Genomic DNA, 19,577 nt, shown 5'->3' on the forward strand with positions numbered 1-19,577 from the left:
ATTTCTAGCGGAGGGAGGGGAATACCAACATAACCATAAAATTTTCCACCCAAAATTTGTCCTGCCCACAAGGTGTGCAGGAATAAAGATGAAGCAGAGATTGAGGGAATGGCCAACCAATGACTGGCCCAACATGAGTCCCACCAGAGAGACAACCTCTGACGTTTAATGATACTCTTCTATGCTTGTAGACAGGAGCCTAACAACTGTCTCCTTAGAGGCTTCATTCAGCAGCTAATGGAAACAGATGCAGAGACACACAGTCAAACAATAGGCAGAGTTCTTGGAGTCTTGCAGAAGAGTTGAGGGAAGGATTAAGGGAGCCAGAGGGCTCAAGGACACCACAAGAAGACCTACAGAGTCAACTAACAGAGGCTGAACCACCAACCAAAGAGCATGAATGGGCTGGGCCTAGGCCTTCTACACATTTGTAGCAGATGTGCAGCATGGTGGTCTTCACGAGGGTTCCCCTCATAATTGGAGCAGAGGTTGTCACTGACTCTGCTGCCTGCCATTAGATCCCTTCCCTGGGATAGGCTGCCTGGGAATCCTCCGTGAAAGAGGATTCACTTAGTCCTGCTGCAACTTGATGTACCAGGGCAGGTTGATACCCATGGGGGACTTCCCCTTCCTTAAGGAGAAGGGGATGGGGTAAAAAAGAGGAGGGGTATGTGAAGTTGGGACTGAGGAGAGAGGAAGATGAGGGGCTGCTATCAGTATAAAAGGGAATAAATAAATTTAAAAAAGAAATGGAAGTGACTTTTAAAACTTTCTTAAAGTTTTCACGCTAAAGATAAAAACAATTTTTATGGGTAACTTACTTTGTGTTATGTCAAGTTTCTGCTTATTTTAAACTGTTAAGTCACCAGGTACAAGAGTAACAACTAGCAATCACTCAGGTGACAATTAAATTGCCCTTCACTTAAAAGGCTTAGTCCATAGTGCTCTTCATTTGCATATCTGAATGATGAGAGCAGCAGCAATGATGAGTTCAACTGATAATTATGCACTTATGCTACTATTTGATTACGGCACAAGAAAATATATGCATGGCTCCCTGTAGGGATAGGATTCCTGGTCTTGGTACCTAGCTGATAGATTTGAGTTTGCAAAGAAAAGCCAGCTTTCAAGTTAAATCATTTGTAAGTAGAACTTTAATCTCAAGGATCCTCTCAAACATTACAAATGACAACATGGAAACATGGAGGGGGTGGGGAAAACTTGGATGCTACCTAATAAAAACAAGCTCAGTGATGACCCTCGCACTGGCATTTGAGTGAGCATGTCTCCCATGGGTTTCTGTATTTGGACTCTACTTGGTGGTGCTATTTGGGGAGATTTTGGAGATGTGGCCTTGCTGGATGCAGTACGTAGTCTCCTGGGGCAGACTTTCAGAACTAAAATCCTTCTGCCACTTCCAGTTTACTCTCTCTGTTTATGCTTGGCTTTCTAGTTGTAAGCTCTCAGCTTCCAACTCCTGCTGCCCTGTTTGCCCACTGCAGCTTCCCTGCCATGACAGACTATTATCCTTCTGAGGCTGTGCCTCAGACACTCTTCCATTGCTGTGAAGAGACACCATGACCATAGCAACTCTTATAAAGGAAAGCATTTCACTGGAGCTAGCTTATAGTTTCAGAGATTTAGTCCATTATCATCATAGCAGGGAGCATGGCAGCATCCAGGCAGGCACTGTAGCCACATCCTAATTCAAAGGCAAAGAGAGAGACTTTGGGCTTGGCATGGGCTTTTGAAACCTCAATGCTCACCTCCAGTGACACATTTCCTCCAACAACATAACTCTTAATCTTTTCAGACAGTAACACTCCCTGGTGACCAAGCATTTAAATCTATGAGCCTATGGGGGCCATTCTCAATAAAACCACCACAAACCATAAGCAGTTATGAATTCTCTCTTCTACAAATTGCATTAGCCATGGTGATTTATCACAGTAAAGAAAAGTAAGTAATTCATGAGTCTTCTGAAGTCTCCAACTGTCAAATAAAGAATGTTGTAAGCAGTTATGTATTTATCTCTAGTAATACAGAAGAAACAGAGTTCTGAAGCAAAGGTAAAATGCCTTGAAATGTCAGATTGTAAAACAAGCAGGCGGCAACCTCTGCCTAGGGAAGACTTCTGGGTCCTTTTCTCTTTACCTTCTGCTAGTGTTCACAGCAGCTATTACAGAGTCCTTACTCATCCACAACTGCATACTGTAACACGGCTAAAGGAGAAAAGAAATGTTGGTTCGACACCAGCAAGATTTCCTTCTATAGCTTTAGCACACCACGCTTTTACAAGGAAAAATTATGTCATTAGGCATGTTCCAAGAAACTATTTTGAACATCTAAAACATCTTCCTTCCTCTAGTTTTTTCTTTCTTTTTTGTTCTTTCTTCTTTCCTTCCTTCCCTTTTATTTGTTTCTTTTTCTTTCTAGTTTTCTGCTATAGTATTTAATTTTTAATGGTGCTGGGTTAAAGAGGTCACTACTGTGAAAGTATATAATGTATTTAGAGCATATCACCCCCTCTACTGCACTATCCTCAAATTTTCACCCCACATCTCTCTGACTAGTTCCCTTTGTCTCCCCCAAGACAACGTCCCTTCTGCTTTCATGTTTTGTGCACATATGTAGTTTTGTCTATGTGTATGAAATCCAAATTATACAAATGACAGAACATTCCAATATTTGTCTTCCAGAGACCCACAAAATTTGCTTAATAAGAATGGCATATGGGCATAGGAAAGATGAAGGGCACTGCCAATGCTCGGATGCCCAAGAAGGTGACCTGGATGAGAAGGATGAGGATCCTGCACCAGCTTCTCAGGAGATACCGGGAATCTAAGAAGATTGACCGCCATATGTATCACAGCCTGGACCTGAAAGTCAAAGGGAATGTATTCAAAAACAAGTGGATTCTCATGGAGCAGATTCACAAAGTGAAGGCAGACAAAGCCCGCAAGTAGCTACTGTCTGACCAGGCTGAGGCACACGGGTCTGCCACCAAGGAAGCATTGGAAGCACCAGGAGGAGCGTCACCAGACCAAGAAGGACGAGATCAAGACTCTTCAAGGAGGAAGAGACCAAGAAATAAAGTTTCCCTCGTGTCTATACATAGTGGCGTGGCTGTGGCCTCACATCGATCAGTCATTAAAATAAAACAAGCCTAAAAAACAAAGAATGGCTCTAGTTACTTCCACCTTCCTGCAAATGATGTAACTATAGTATTCACGGTTGAACATTTCAAATATAGAATCTCACATTTTCTTTACCCATTTCCCTATGAACAGACACGACACCTATGTTGGCTCTGTGCTTTAGGTATCACAATTACTGCTGAGAGAAGCATTAATATGCATGTATCTCTGGGATGTGTTAAATTGCAGTCCTTGGGGTAAATACCTAGGAGTGGTCTAGGTAGGTCAAATGATACTTCTACTTTTAGAGTGAATTTAGATAATTTTCTTTATAAAAATGTTTTTAAATGTATTTGTATGTGTGTGTGTGTGTGTGTGCTCATGCTCGCACACATGTAAGTGTGCATGTGTGTCTGTCTGTCTGAGTGTGTGTATGTGCATTATGTGTGAATTCATGTAGGAGCCCTTGGAGGTCAGAAGAGGGCATCAAATTGTCTACAAGTGGAGCTACAGATGATTGTGAACTGTCATTCAGGTGCTAAGAATCAAATCCCAGCCTTTTTCAAAAGCAGCAAGTACTCTTAAGCGCTGAGCCATCTCTTCCACCCCTATATTTAGTGTTGTTCTGAAATTTCACATTAGGTTCCCTTTTCTGCATCCTCATCCTCATTTATTGTTGTCTTGATGACTGCCATTCTGAATGGAGTGAGATAGAATTTCAACATACTTTGTTGTTTGTTTGATGGCTTCCTTGCTTTTGAAACAGAGTCTTATTATGTAAGCCTGGGTGACCTAGAATTCTGTATGTAGGCCAGGGTAGCATTAAACACACAGACTGCCCCCTGTCCCCACCCCTATCCCCATCCTGCCTCTGCCTCTGCCTCTCTGCCTCCACCTCCTTTGCAAGTTCTGGGATTAAAGCTGTGTGCCATCAAACTCAATCCTCCATGTAATTTTATTTTTTCTGATGGCGCATGAAGTTGAAGTTCATATGTTTATTATCCATTTGTACTCTCTTTTTTGAAAACTATTTATTCATCACCCCATTTATTGATTGGATTATTTGATTCCTTCTCACATACTTTATAGGTTCTATACATATTCTAAATATTATTCTTTCTTCATATGTATAATTAGCAGAGGTTTTATCCTGTTCTCTTGGCTGTCTCTTCACTTGATTAACTGTTTCATTTGCAGTGTGAAAGCTTTCTAATTTCATGAAAGCCCATTCATGACTTGTTGGCATTATTTCCTAAGCAACTGGAGTCCTAGTCACAGAGACCTTGGATATTCTTGTGTTTTTTTTTAAGATTTATTCTATTTTATGTGCGTGAGTGTTTTTCTTGTGTATATGTCTGTGCACTACATGAGTGTCTGTTGCCCATGGAGGTCAGAATAGGGTATTGGAGTCTCTAAAACTGGAGTTATGGACAGTTGTGAGCTACCATGTAGGTGCTGTGAATTGAACCTGGGTCCTCCAACAAGAACAAGTGACCCTGACCACTGAGCAATCTCTCCACATCACCTGTATCTTTGGTCAAAACAATTTTTGAGAGTCATATCTCACCTTCCCCTGTATGGGTATTAAGGCTCAAACTCAGGTTTTTCAGGCTTAAAAACAAATTCCCTTGCCTGCTAAACTCTCTCATCAGGCCTGTATATTTAAATCATTTACTATTATGTATTTAGTTAGGGTTTTCATTGCTGTGAAGAGATGCCACGACCAAGGCAACTCTTATAAAGGCAACACTTAATTAGGACTGGCTTATGGTTCAGAAGTTCAGTCCATTATTATCATAGCATAAAGCATGGCAGCATCCAGGCAGGAATGATGCAGGAGGAGCTGAGAGTTCTACATCTTGTTCCAAAGGCAAACAGAAGGCTGTCTCTTCCACACTGGGCAGAGCTTATAAGCCCCCCCCCCCCAGTGATGTATTTCCTCTAACAAGGCCACACCCACTCCAACAATGACACAACTCCTAATAATGCCACTTCCCATGGGCTAAGCATATTCAAACCACCACAGTATGCAGCACGCATATGTACCACAGCATATGCATGGGATTCTAAGAACAACTTCCAGAAATCAATCTCTCCTTACACCATAGGCTCCAAGGATAGACTACAACTCAGGCTTGCCTCAGTGAGTCACCTCTCTGACTCTCTATGCCTATTGTTTGCTTCATTTTGCCTTACTTTTTCCTATACCACCTTCAGAACTTCTGGTGTCATTAACATCTTTGATCCATCTGGAATTAAGATTTTCACAGGGTAAGAGAAAGGGATCTAGTTTCATTCGTCCATGTATGGACACTCTGGTTTCTCCACATTATTTTTTAAAAGTCTGTCTTTTCTTCTATGTATATTTTGCACCTTCCTAAAAAAATAAACATCAGTTGGCTGTTTCTGCAAGGCTTTATGTCTGGATCATCTATTCAACACCATTGAGCTTGTTTTGTGCCAGTGCCATGCTGTTCTCCTGACTATGGCTCTTTGGTGTAACTTAAATGCAGTTATGGTCAAATCACAGAATTTTACTTGGAACTTCTTGCTCCAAATTTTGAGAATTCTATACCCCTGACCCCATTTCTCTGAAGAATGAGACTGAAACTTTAATTGGATGGCATTGAATATATAATTGTTTTTGGTAATGTATCCATTTTCACAATATTATTTCTTCCAATTCATAAGTATATGAGGCCTTTCTACTGTCTAGTGTCTTCTTCCATTTCTTCAGTGTTTTAAAATTTTCATTGTAGCTGGCACCCGAACTTCGCTGGTCCCAGCCCACAGCTCCCTGCCCCCAAACCGCATGGGAGAGAAAGCTCATCGCCCAGACGTGTGGGCAATCCTGAGACTGCAGGGCAGGAGAGCTGGCCACTTCTGTCTACCTTTGCCCACATCAATGGCCCAAGAGGAAACTATATAGGACCTCTGGGCACAGGAAGATAAGAGCAGGCAAGCCGTAGGAGCCCTGCGGTCCAGACTGCGCCTGGATCTGAACGGACCCGGTCAAACAGCTCCCTGCACCCAAATCCCATGGGAGGGAGGGCTAGACCTTCAGAGGGGCAGACACACCTGGGAAACCAGAGGAGACTAGTCTCTGCCCACATTTCTGACGCTAGAGGAAAACACCTAGCACCATCTGGGACCCCAGTGCACAAGGACCCAGGAGAAGGAGGGGTAGGCCCTTCTGGTTGCTGCCCTCATGGAGCTGAAACCAAGCCCCGAGAGTAACTTCAGGCCCAAGACCAGAGGTAAGACCAAATTTTCTGCTCCAAGTGACCTGCCTGGTGGACTCAGGACACATACCCACAGGAAGAGCTGAAAGCCAGAGGAGAGGAACAACTACACACCTGAAAGCAGAACACTCTGTTCCTATAACTGGCTGAAAGAAAGCAGGAAAACAGGTCTACAGCACTCCTGACACACAGGCCTATAGGACAGTCAAGCCACTCTCAGAAATAGCAGAACAAGATAACATCAGAGACAACCTGATGGTGAGAGGCAAGCACAGGAAACAAAGCAACAGAAGCCAAGACTACATGGTATCATCAGATCCCAATTCTCCAATGAAAGCTAACACTGAATATCCAAACACACCAGAAAATCAAGATCTAGATTTAAAATCACATGTGATCATGATGATGGAGGACTTTATGAGAAAGACATAAAGAACTCCCTTAGAAAAATGAAGGAAAACACAAGTAAACAAGTAGAAGCCCTTAGAGAGGAAACACAAAAATCCCTGAAATACATACAGGAAAACACAATCAAACAGGTGAAGGAATTGAAAATGGAAATAGAAACAATAAAGAAAGCACCAAGGGACACAACCCTATATAGAAAACCAAAGGAACAGACAAGGAGCCGTAGATACAAACATCACCAACAGAATACAAAACATAGAAGAGAGAATCTCAGGAGCAGAAGATTCCATAGAAATCATTGACTCAACTGTCAAAGATAATGTAAAATGGAAAAGGCTACTGGTCCAAAACATACAGAAAATCCAGGACACAATGAGAAGATCAAATCTAAAGATAATAGGTATAGAAGAGTGTGAAGACTCCCAACTCAAAGGACGAGTAAATATCTTCAACAAAATCATAGAAGAAAACTTCCCTAACCTAAAGAAAGAGATACCCATAGGCATACAAGAAGCCTACAGAACTCCAAATAGATTGGACCAGAAAAGAAACTCCTCCTGTCACATAATAGTCAAAACACCAAATGTACAAAACAAAAAAAGAATATTAAAAGCAGTAAAGGAAAAAGGTCAAGTAACATATAAAGGCAGACCTATCAGAATCACACCAGACTTCTCACCAGAGACTATGAAAGCCAGAAGAACCTGGACAGGTGTCATACTGACCATAATGGAACACAAATGCCAGCCCAGGTTACTGTATCCAGCAAAACTCTCAATTTACATAGATGAAGAAACCAAGATATTCCATGACAAAACCAAATTTACACAATATCTTTCTACAAATCCAGCCCTAAATAGGATAATAAATGGTAAAACCCAACACAAGGAGGCAAGCTACACCCTAGAAAAAGCAAGAAACTAATCGTTTTTGAACCAAAACAAAGAGAAGACAAGCACACAAACATAATCTCACCTCCAAATACTAAGATAACAGGAAGCAACAATCACTATTCCTTAATATCTCTCAACATCAATGGACTCAATTCCCCAAGGAAAAGACACAGACTAACAAACTGGATATGCAATGAGGACCCAGCATTTTGCTGCCTACAGGAAACACATCTCAGAGACAAAGACAGACACTACCTCAGAGTAAAAGGCTGGAAAACAACTTTCCAAGCAAGTGGTCTGAAGAAGCAAGCTGGAATAGCCATTCTAATATCGAATAAAATCGATATTCAACCAAAAGTCATCAAAAAAAGATAAGGAGGGACACTTCATATTCATCAAAGGAAAAATCCACCAAGATGAACTCTCAATCCTAAATATCTATGCTCCAAATGCAAGGGCACCTACATACATAAAAGAAACCTTACCAAAGCTCAAAGCCCACATTGCACCTCATACAAAAATAGCAGGAGATTTTAACACCCCCTTCTCATCAATGGACAGATCATGGAAACAGGAGTTAAACAGAGACACAGACAGACTAAGAGAAGTCATGGACCAAATGGACTTAACAGATACTTATAGAACATTCTATCCTAAAACAAAAGGATATACCTTCATGATAAAAATTCTGGAAAGGACAGGAATTCAAGGCCCATACCTAAACATAGTAAAAGCCATATAGAGCAAACAAGTAGCTAATATTAAGCTAAATGGAGAGAAACTTGAAACAATCCCACTAAAATCAGGGACTAGACAAGGCTGCCCACTCTCTCCCTACTTATTCAATATAGTTCTTGAAGTTCTAGCCAGAGCAATCAGAAAACAAAAGGAGATCAAAGGGATACAGATTGGAAAGGAAGAATTCAAAATATCGCTATTTGCAGATGATATGAGAGTATATTTAAGTTATCGCAAAAGTTCCACCAGAGAACTACTAAAAATTATAAACACCTTCAGCAAAGTGGCTGGGTATAAAATTAACTCAAATAAATCAGTAGCCTTCTTCTCCACAAAAGAGAAACGAGCCAAGAAAGAAATTAGGGAAACAACACCTTTCATAATAGTCCCAAATGGTATAAAATAACTTGGTGTGACTTTAACCAAGCAAGTAAAAGATCTGTATGATAAGAACATCAAGCCTCTGAAGAAAGAAATTGAAGAAGATCTCAGAAGATGGAAAGATCTCCCATGCCTATAGATTGGCAGGATTAATATAGTAAAAATGGTCATTTTACCAAAAGCGATCTACAGATTCAATTCAATCCCTATCAAAATTCCAATCCAATTCTTCAGAGAGTTAGACAGAACAATTTGCAAGTTCATCTGGAATAACAAAAAACCCAGGATAGCTCAACAATAAAAGGACTTCTGGAGGAATCACTATTCCTGAACTCAAGCAGTATTACAGAGCAGTATTGATAAAAACTATATGGTATTGGTACAGAGACAGGCACATAGACCAGTGGAATAGAATTGAAGTCCCAGAAATGAACCCACATACCTATGGTCACTTGATTTTTGAACAAAGGAGCCAAAACCATTCAATGGAAAAAAGATAGCATTTTCAGCAAATGGTGCTGGTTCAACTGGAGGTCAGCATGTAGAAGAATGCAGATCAATCCATGCTTATCACCCTGTACAAAGCTTAAGTCCAAGTGGATCAAGGACCTCCACATCAAACCAGATACACTCAAACCAATAGAAGAAAAAGTGGGGAAGCATCTGGAACACATGGGCACTGGAAAAAATTTCCTGAACAAAACACCAATGGCTTATGCTCTAAGATCAAGAATCGACAAATGGGATCTCATAAAACTACAAAGCAAAGGACACTGTTGTTAGGACAAAACAGCAACCAACATGGTGGGAAAAGATCTTTACCAATCCTACAACTGATAGAGGGCTTATATCCAAAATATACAAAGAACTCATGAAGTTAGACTGCAGGGAGACAAATAACCTATTAAAAATTAGGGTTCAGAGCTAAACAAAGAATGCACAGCTGAGGAATGCCGAATGGCTGAGAAACACCTAAAGAAATGTTCAACATCTTTAGTCATAAGGGAAATGCAAATCAAAACAACCCTGAGATTTCACCTCACACCAGTCATAATGGTTAAGATCAAAAACTCTGGCAACAGCAGATGCTGGTGAGGATGTGGAGAAACAGGAACACTCCTCCATTGTTGGTGGGATTGCAAACTGGTACAACCATTCTGGAAATCAATCTGGAGGTTCCTCAGAAAATTGGACATTGAACTGCCTGAGGACCCAGCTATACCTCTCTTGGCATATACCTAAAAGATGCCCCAACACATAACAAAGACACATGCTCCACTATGTTCATAGCAGCCTTATTTATAATAATCAGAAGCTGGAAAGAACCCAGATGCCCTTCAACAGAGGAATGGATACAGAAAATGTGATACATCTACACAGTGGAATATTACTCAGCTATCAAAAACAATGACTTTATGAAATTCATAGGCAAATGGATGGAATTGGAAAATATCATCCTGAGTGAGGTAACCCAATCACACAAAAACACACATGGTATGCACTCATAGATAAGTGGATATTAGCCCAAATGCTCGAATTACCCTAGATGCACAGACCACATGAAAGAATGACCAACATGCGGATGCTTCACTCCTTCTTTAAAGGGGGAACAAGAATACCCTTAAGAGGGGATATGGAGGCAAAGCTTAGAATAGAGGCTGAAGGAATGCACATTCAGAGCCTGCCCCACATGTGACCCATACATATACATCCACCAAACTAGATAAGATGGGTGAAGCAAAGAGGTGTAGGTTGACAGGAACCAGATGTAGATCTCTCCTGAGAGACACAGCCAGAATATGGCAAATACATAGCTGAATGCCAACAGCAAACCACTGAACTGAGAACAGGACCCCCGTTGAAGAAATCAGAGAAAGAACTGGAAGAGCTTGAAGGGGCTTGAGACCCCATATGAACAACAATGACAACCAACCAGAGCTTCCAGGGACTAAGCCACTACCCAAAGACTATACATGGACTGACCCTGGTCTCCAACCTCATAGGTAGCAACGAATAGCCTAGTAAGAGCACCAGTGGAAGGGGAAGCCCTTGGTCCTGCCAAGACTGAACACCCAGTGAACGGGATTGTTGGGGGGAGTGCAGTAATGGGGGGAGGATGGGTAAGGGAACACCCACATAGAAGGGGAGCGGGAGGGGTTAGGGGGATGTTGGCCTGGAAACCGGGAAAGGGAATAACATTTGAAATGTAAAGAAGAAATACCCAATTTAATAAATATGGGAAAAAAATTTAAATTACGTAAAAAAAAGTGAGAAAAAAACTGAAACAGGTGAGGGAACCCCCATCTCCCTCTGGAACACAAGACAGGTGTGGTTAAAGAAGTTTTAAAATACCAAGCATACCAAGTACTGCTAAAACTGATTAAATCTGGGGACTAAAAAAAATTAACATTGAATGCTGCTTGAACTGAACTGAAACTTAGGAATTGAATTTTGCCTTAAAAAAAAGGAAAAAGAATGTAAATGAATGTAACTGTCCAGATTCAGCCATAAAATGTATTTGAATTTATAATTTTGTACCCAACACAATTATACCAAATTCTTCTTTCACAGAGTTCTGTTTATGAAGAGTGGAAGTAAAAATATTATCAGCAAAAAATTTTTCATTGTAGAAGTCTTTCACTTTTATGATAAGTCTTATTCCAAGGTAATTTTTGAGGAAATTGTTAATTTTTTCCATTTATTTATTCACTTTACATGCCAAACATAGCCCCCTTCTCCTTCCAGTCTCCCCACCTCACATAGCCTTCCCTCTCCCATTTCCCTTCTCGTCTCAGAATGGAGAAGCCCTGCACCCCCTCTGGGTATAATCCCACCCCGGCACATGAAGTGACTGCAGAACTAGGCACATCCTCTCCCACTGAGACCAGACAAGGCAGCCCAGTTAGGGGAATGCGATCCACAGGCAGGCAACAAATTTAGGGACATCTCCCACTCCAGATGTTGGGGACCTGCAGAAAGACCAAACTGCACATCTGCTACATATGTGCAGGGGAAAGTTTTTTTTCTAATTTCCACCTCAGTATATTTATTATTGGTATATGTCTTAGTCAATATTCTGTTGCTGTGAAGTCTATTGAGTGACCATAGCAACTCTTACAAAGGAAAACATTTAATTAGGGCTGGCTTATAGTTCAGAAATTTAGTCCATTAGTGCCATGGCAACACACAGGTAGACATAGTGCTAGAGAGGTAGCTGAGAGATCTACATCTGGATTAATACGCAACAGAAAGGGAAAGACACTGGGCCTGGCTTGAGCTTTTGAAACCCTAAAGCCCAGCCACACACTATTCTAACACTGCCAAACCTACCATGACAAGGACACGCCTCCTAATAGTGCCACTCTCTAATGACCAGGGCCCTGATGGAGGCCATTCTTTCTTTCTTTTTCCTCCTTTTTTTTTTTGGCAGTATCCCTTTAATTGTGTGAGAATAAATGTTGAACACAGCTTTCCAACAGTAATCAGTGTTGCCAGCTTTGCAGGCAACCTGAGCTTCATTTACAGAACGTGGTCCTTACTTCTTCCTTTCTTGCATGTGAAAGACCCCCAGAGCGGAGAGGCCCTCAGTCAAGTCTTGGAGTGACGCGACCCCCCAAGAACTCACGAGAGACCAATCTTGATGCGATCAACAAGAGGTTTATTGATAGGGACGACAGAAACCAGTGCACTGGGGTCGAGACTCGTATCCCACGCGGGGGTAGAGGAGTTCGACCTCAAATGGTTGGAAGAAGGGGTATTTAAAGGAAAAACCATACCAAATCACAAGGGAAGAACCTCCTGTTTCTCATGATTGTTCTTTAAGATTTTAATCTAACTTTATGGTTAACCAGTTCCTGCTACTGTGGTCAGCTGCTATTATGGTCAGCTGCTATTATGGTTAACTAGTTTCTGGAACAAAGTGGCTGAACCAGCTGGTGCAATTACTCTTTCTGTGATCAGCTAGTTTCTGGAACAGGCAGTTCCAGGGCCTGCTTTTGGTTTCAACTTTTGTCTAGGGGGCAATTTTAAACTTTTTCCTTTCAGCATGTACTTTTACAGTTGTAACTACGTCGGCATTAGCTGCAAAATATCCAAGAAAAATAAAATTTAGAAAAAAGCAAAAAAAAAAATAACGTAAACACACAGTGGAGGTCATTCTTATTCAAGCCACCATAAGAAGGCTACTGATATTTGTATGTTAATTGTGTATTTGTCACTTTGCCCAGAGTATTCATCAGATCTAAGAGTTTCCTGGTGGAGTCTTTAAGCTCTCTTATATATAGACTCGTATCATCTGCAAATAGGGAGACTTTGATACTTTCCTTTCTCTTTGTATTTCTTCTATCTCTCTATACTATTACTTTTGCTAAGAATTTCAAGCACTATTAAGAGTACAGTACAGAAAGTGTGCATTCCTGTCTTCTGATTTTGGTAGAAATGCTTTGACTATTTCCCTAGCATATGTTGTATCCCTATATAATATATTTCTATACAATATGTATTATTTCATATTCCAGTATGTGTTGAAACTTACTTTGTATCTTATTATAGATTCTATTTTGAATAGTTCCCTAGACTGCTGAAATGGATATAATATTGTGTAGATGCATCTTGGGTCCATTTGATCTGTTATGTTATTTGACTCAGGTTTTTCCTCTATTTTTTATTTTCTACTTTTTGTCATGAAGACTTTTCATTGGTGAAAAAAAGGTATTGAAGCCAACTACTATTATTATGTTGGGATTTACATTTTAAAAAACATCCAGTGATGGTTTTATTGAATTGGGTACACTAATGCAGATATATTTAGAATTATAAGTTGTTCCTTTAATTAGTATCAAATGACCTTCAATATTCCTTCCAAATAATTTTGGTTCCAAATTTATTTTGTCTTCGTTAATACACTATCTTTTTTTAAATCAATCTGCTAGCCTGTAACTTTTGAATGGGAGAATTTAAATTACTAATATCCCCAGTTACTATTAGTAAGACTGCATTAATTCCTATCACTGTTGATTTTGTAGTGTTTTGTGTCTTCCTATTCTTCATTTGTTTAGTTCTTGCAATGTGGTTTATTCTATCCTGATGTCTTCTGGATGTACCTCTGTCTTCAATCTGAAGTATTCCTCTAAGTATCTATTTTACTGATGGTTTTGTGATAATGAACTGCATTAGTTTGTTTCACTGATGAAAAATAATCTGTCTCCTTCAATCATAACAGTTTTGCTCAATATAGTAACCTGGGTTGGCCTAGGAATAAATATAGCCACAAGGAAACCTTGGAGTTTCTGAAGAGAGAGAGAGAAAGGCACACAGAGTGGAACACCATCTCATGTTCATGGATGGATAGAATTAATATTGTGAAAATGGCCATCATACAAAAAGCAATTTACACATTCCATGGAATCCCAATCAAATTTCCATGATATTCACAGAAATTGAAAAGAATCCTAAAATTAAATTTGAAGCTAAAAGATCCCAGATAGCCAAAGCAGTACTGAGCAAAGAAGATAAAAAATTTTTTTAAAAATCTGGAGGGATGACCATACCAGATTTCAAGCTGTATTTTATAAGTATAGTATTAAAAATCAATGTGGTACTATTACAAAAATACACATGTAGATCAATAGAAAAAAACATAAATAATTTTGTAGCCATCTAATATTTAACAAAGACACCAGAATTACACACTGGAGAAAATACTGAGTCTTCAGCCACTGGAGCTGGGGCAAATGAATGTCCACATGTAAAAGGATGGAATTAGACCCATATCTGTAACCGTGCACAAGTATCAATTCCAGTTTAATCAGAGACCTCAACCTAAAGCCTGAAATGCTGAAACTGTTAGAAGAAAGCATAGGCAGTGCTCTAAGAGATATAGAGATGCAGGAAAGGACTTTCCAAACAGGACACATTTTAATGTGGAATGAAGGAACTCATAAAACTAAAAAATCTGTACAGCAAAGGGAACAAGCAACTGGATGAAGAATAAGCAATGGGAGATAATCTGTGCCAGCTACACATCTAGTAGAAGAATAATATTCACATTATAGAAACAACTCAAAAAAAGAACCCTAAAGAATTTAAAAATGATCAACTCGTAAAATGAGCTGAAGGAGGACACCAGGAGAGCACTGCCCACAGAATCAACTCATCAGGGCTTACCAGGGCTCCCAGAGACTGAAGAAACAATCACAGAGCCTGCATGGGTCTACATTAGGGCTGACACAAAGCTGAAAGGCAAGTCCATTGGGACTCGAACCCCTGGGTCTGACTCTAGCATCCCATTCTGTAAACTGGAACAATTACCCCAGTCCAACTATCTCTCTACCATATCCACTGATGAGAAGACATGTATCTCTCTGACTACCTAGTCTAAAAGCAGCACCCTAAGGCAGAAGCCAGGTGAGTGAAGAGATTGAGTCCAGCTCTGAATCACAGCTGGACAAACTGATATCCACAAAGTAGGAGGGGGTTGCTGGCACTGAGCAGAATCAGAAGAATGTTGATCTCGGAAATTCCTGCTGGAGCTGCCTGTAAATACCACGCCAGGATTCTGTGTTACATGTTCAGTGTCTGAAACCCTCACCATAACTCACCTCACTCTTAACCAGACAACATCAAGAACCCTGCCTTGTCCTCTATCCCATCAGTTCCGTGAATCCTTATCATTCCATAACCAGCCGTGAGGCTGAGGCTTCCCAGCCTATGCTGACACAGCTGGGAAAGGGCAGCTCTGGGATCCTGCTCACATCTCCACACTCAGCTCTCCTGACCTTGGTGCCCCAAGAGCACTGTGCTGGTGTGGGAAGAAGTAAACCAGACCTCTGTCTTCAGGGAGCCCTCCAGTCCCAACACTCTTAGCAGATGGTCCGGAAATTGAAATGAGGGACACAGCCCTCCAGCAAAACAGATATTTTGTAATTGAGTAGTTGCTTGCTGCAACTTAATCAGTCTTGAGGCTAACACTTTTACTGAGCATAAGACAACTCACTATCCTTTTGTTGTTTGTTTGTTTAGAGTTTTGCTGTCCACTTCAGTGTATAGGGATCATATATGACTATGCTAATTTAATGATAGTGAAGTAAAAGGGGGGAGGGAAGCTACAGATCTGAACTGAGAGTTCTCAAAGGGAAAAAATAAAATGACTAAGAAATATCTTTAAAAGCGTTTAACATCCTTAGGGAATTAGGGAAGTATAAATTAAAATTACTCTGAGATTTCCTTTTACCCCAACCAAAATGGCTAAGATCAAGAAAACTACTAACAAATATTGGGGTGGGGGTATCTGGAAAAAGAACCTCATTCACTGTTGGTGAGATCACGAAGTGGTGCAGCCACTCTGGAAATCAGTGTGGAGAATTCTCAAACTGCTAACAATAGATCCAACATATGACCAAGCTATGCCCCTCCTTGGCATATGACAAAGGACTCAGCATCCCCCTCTGCAGACATTTGCTCAGTCGCGATCCCTGCTGCTCTACTCATAAGAGCCAGGAAACTGTAAGCATGTTATTTCAGAAAGCAAAGTATAGCCGTCAGTCTTCTCAAACTGTCTTGTAGGAAGTTTATATTTAATGGGAGCCATAGAGGCATTTTTTTTTCTGTTTAAAAAGGCATGGGACACTCTCCAAGAGTTAAACCCAGTGTCCTGAGGAAAGCTTGCTGTGTGCCTGGCTCTGACTCTTAAGAGACCCTACGCCTCAAGCAGGCATGATGTTCTGGAAATTTTACTTACATCCTCTAAAAAGGATTTTGGAAAACTGTAATATTTGGTGTGTGTTCTAACTGCCATCTCAAATTCTTCCTGACATTTAATTAGTTGCCGCCCATGGTAAACATTTCAGAACAGCTGCCAGTTCTTGTAAACACCATCAGACATTTTATACCACTTCTTCCTGAACTTCATTTACATTCCACTTTCCCCAAAGAATTTGATCTTCATGAATTCATTTGTGCATGATATAATTTTGCCCCCTTATCATATTTTCTGCAAAGAAATATATATAATGAAAGGGTTCAAATAACAAGGTTTTTGTTAAGATTAGATAACTATTGTGGGAACTACTATGTGAAATTGATCACAAGAACATTAATTAGTAATTTAGTATAAAACTGCTATTTGAAATGTAACCCTTAATGAGAAAAACAGCCATTTTGAAAGACTAGTAAATGTGTCCGTGGAGCAAAATAATTATGTACTATAAGAAGACAGCATTAAGTACCACTGATTTTTCTGTCTTTGTTTATATATGCAAGCGGTGGCAGCAAATGAAAATGTGAGATAGAAAAGCATTTAGTTACCACAGTCTCAGTATCACAGTATCCGCTCTACCTATGAACCCTTCAAATAACCCTAAAGTGCACTTGCTTGCCTGTCATCAGAATTTTTTATAATACATAGCAGCTGCCAAATACACTGGGTTTCTTTTCTTACCCTTTTGTTTAAGACAAACAAATAAACAAACAAACAAAAAACACCAAACATTTGCAAAGTATGTGCCTCCTGGAAGGTTTTCTTCCCTAGTAGGACAATCACTCACTTTCTCAACACTAAACCCAGTGTTTGGCATTTTTCATGGTTAAACTTATGGCTGGAGATTTTTGATGAACGAGGGGCAGTGAACTTGTATCAAATGTTGGATGGCTTGTAAGGTTGCTTTTCTTTTACAAACAGGTGGTGGTGAAGGATAACAGGTTTAGAAAAGAATAAATGCAGAAGTTGAGAACATAAAAAATGATTTCCTTAAAATGAACTCTGTATGTCCGTGAACTCCTTGTAAGGTCTTTATGTGACACCATATACATACATACATACATACATACATACATACATACATACATTAATACATACATGCATTAATACATACATCATACATCATACACACGTAAACACTCAACAGACTTAGTACAATGCCTAGATGAGCAACATATTGGCACCAAAAGTACATGATCTTCCAGAATGTTCTCTCCTGAATTTCTTGCCGCTATTCAGAGAACTAATTCTGGTGCCAAGACTGATGGTCAGTGGCAGCTAAAAACCTGTGACCAAGAAATAGAAAAAAGGTGCTTTGTTGAAAACATTTCAGCCAATAATCCAGTTCCATTTGCAGGGTCAGACACTATAGGGCCATTCAAATTTGCCCTTCAGTCAGCCTCAGAACATGTTAAGAGTCAATGTGGTGCACGCCTTTAATCCCAGCGCTCAGGAGGCAGAGGCAAGTAGAGCTCTGAGTTTGAGGCCAGCCTAATCTCTACAGTGAGTTCCAAGACAGTCAGAGCTACACAGAGAAACCCTGTCTGAAAACAAAACAAAACAGAACAAAATGTCAGTCCCTCCATGCTTTGGCTAGTCAATGTCCATCAATCCCTTCTCGAAGCTTCCTAGAGCTCCTATGTTACTGTAGAAAGTTGTCTGTTACAATGCAGCCTTCCTTGCAGACAAACAACATGTTTAACTTGTTTGTATCAGGTATCAAGATCAATTCACCAGTTCACAGCCCTTTCAAGAGTCTCTTATCTACAGTTGGTTAAGGGTTAGGATCTTTTTCATGATAAATGAGATGTCACCCACTGTTTATACACACACACACACACACACACACACACACACACACACAGAGAGAGAGAGAGAGAGAGAGAGAGAGAGAGAGAGAGAGAGAGAGAGAGAGAGGGAGGTTAACTGTGGGGTAATGGATGTACTGCTTTACTTTATAATTATGGTGATTGATGTTTATATGTATTGTATGACATCATATTATAGACTTCACAATGAAAAATAAAAGAACTATGTGCATGCTGTGAATGGTTAAGTGAAGCTGATTCTCTTGCATATTGCACTCATCATTCTGTAAGGAGAAGACTTAAAGTCTCCTGTCTTAGTAATTTGCCTTTCATTTCATATGATGGCTGTTGGGTTTTTTTTCTATTTTCATATATTTGAATCTCAAAATGTCAAAACACGAAGTTAAATGTGATGACAGATCTTATCAACAGTCCACATTTCTTACATGTGGAAACATTCTTTTAAGGATCTCAGTATAAAGTGCAATTATTCATTTACTATGATAATTATAATAAAATAGATATAAACCAACTTATAACTGCTCAGTAGGAGATACAGTGTCCCAAACTAGAACTGAAGAAAATGATAAAATACCAAATATTTGAGTAATATAAATTCCAGTGATGATAACTCATCACAGCAGGAATTCCAGTGCTCATCTGCCCTGATTATCATCATCAGTTTTGAGTCTCAAATGACAACTTGAAAATATTGCTACCAGAATTCTTTTCAGATTCCAAAATTGAAAGTAATTTCCCAAGTGGCAGTATGAAATCTACCTCAACAATTTACATCAGTGCTTCTCAACCTTCCTAATGCTGAGAGCCTCGAATACAATTCCTCATGTTGTGGTGCCCCCCCAACCACAAAATTATTCTGTTGCTCTTCCATAACTCTAATGTTGCTACTGTTATGATACACAATGTAAATATCTGATATGCAAGATATCTGATATGTGACCCCTGTGGGAGTTGGGACTTATAGATTGAGAACCACTAGCTTACAGTGTAACAGCTCTGTTTCATAGTGGAAGGACTGTCAAACATCTAAACATCTCAGGTCCTTCACAGTAAAACCCTATGATGCAGAAGACTGTTGCCTTCACTTGTACAACCCCTTTCTTGGGATAAAGCCTATAAGGAAAATCTCTTACAGCTCAGATTCAGAACACAAGACAAATTATTGCATAGAATATCTTTTTATTGGAAATTTT

The 19,577-nt window shown here is 40.0% G+C and overlaps 2 protein-coding genes across 3 annotated transcripts in view; both read right to left on the reverse strand.

Annotated features, from left to right (window-relative positions):
* The window catches only part of Maged2 (MAGE family member D2), a 204,067-nt gene that overhangs the window by 134,695 nt on the left and 49,795 nt on the right, over positions 1–19,577 (reverse strand). The window lies entirely within an intron of this gene.
* LOC134484045 (large ribosomal subunit protein eL21-like) overlaps positions 2,087–19,577 on the reverse strand; it is a 345,020-nt gene continuing 327,529 nt past the window's right edge. The window contains exon 2 of the mRNA XM_063280430.1: positions 2,087–3,204. The gene's annotated coding sequence lies outside the window, so the exon portion shown is untranslated. The remainder of the gene's footprint in view (positions 3,205–19,577) is intronic.

This window comes from Rattus norvegicus, chromosome X (assembly GCF_036323735.1).
Source record: "Rattus norvegicus strain BN/NHsdMcwi chromosome X, GRCr8, whole genome shotgun sequence".
In the NCBI taxonomy this organism is placed as follows: domain Eukaryota; kingdom Metazoa; phylum Chordata; class Mammalia; order Rodentia; family Muridae; genus Rattus; species Rattus norvegicus.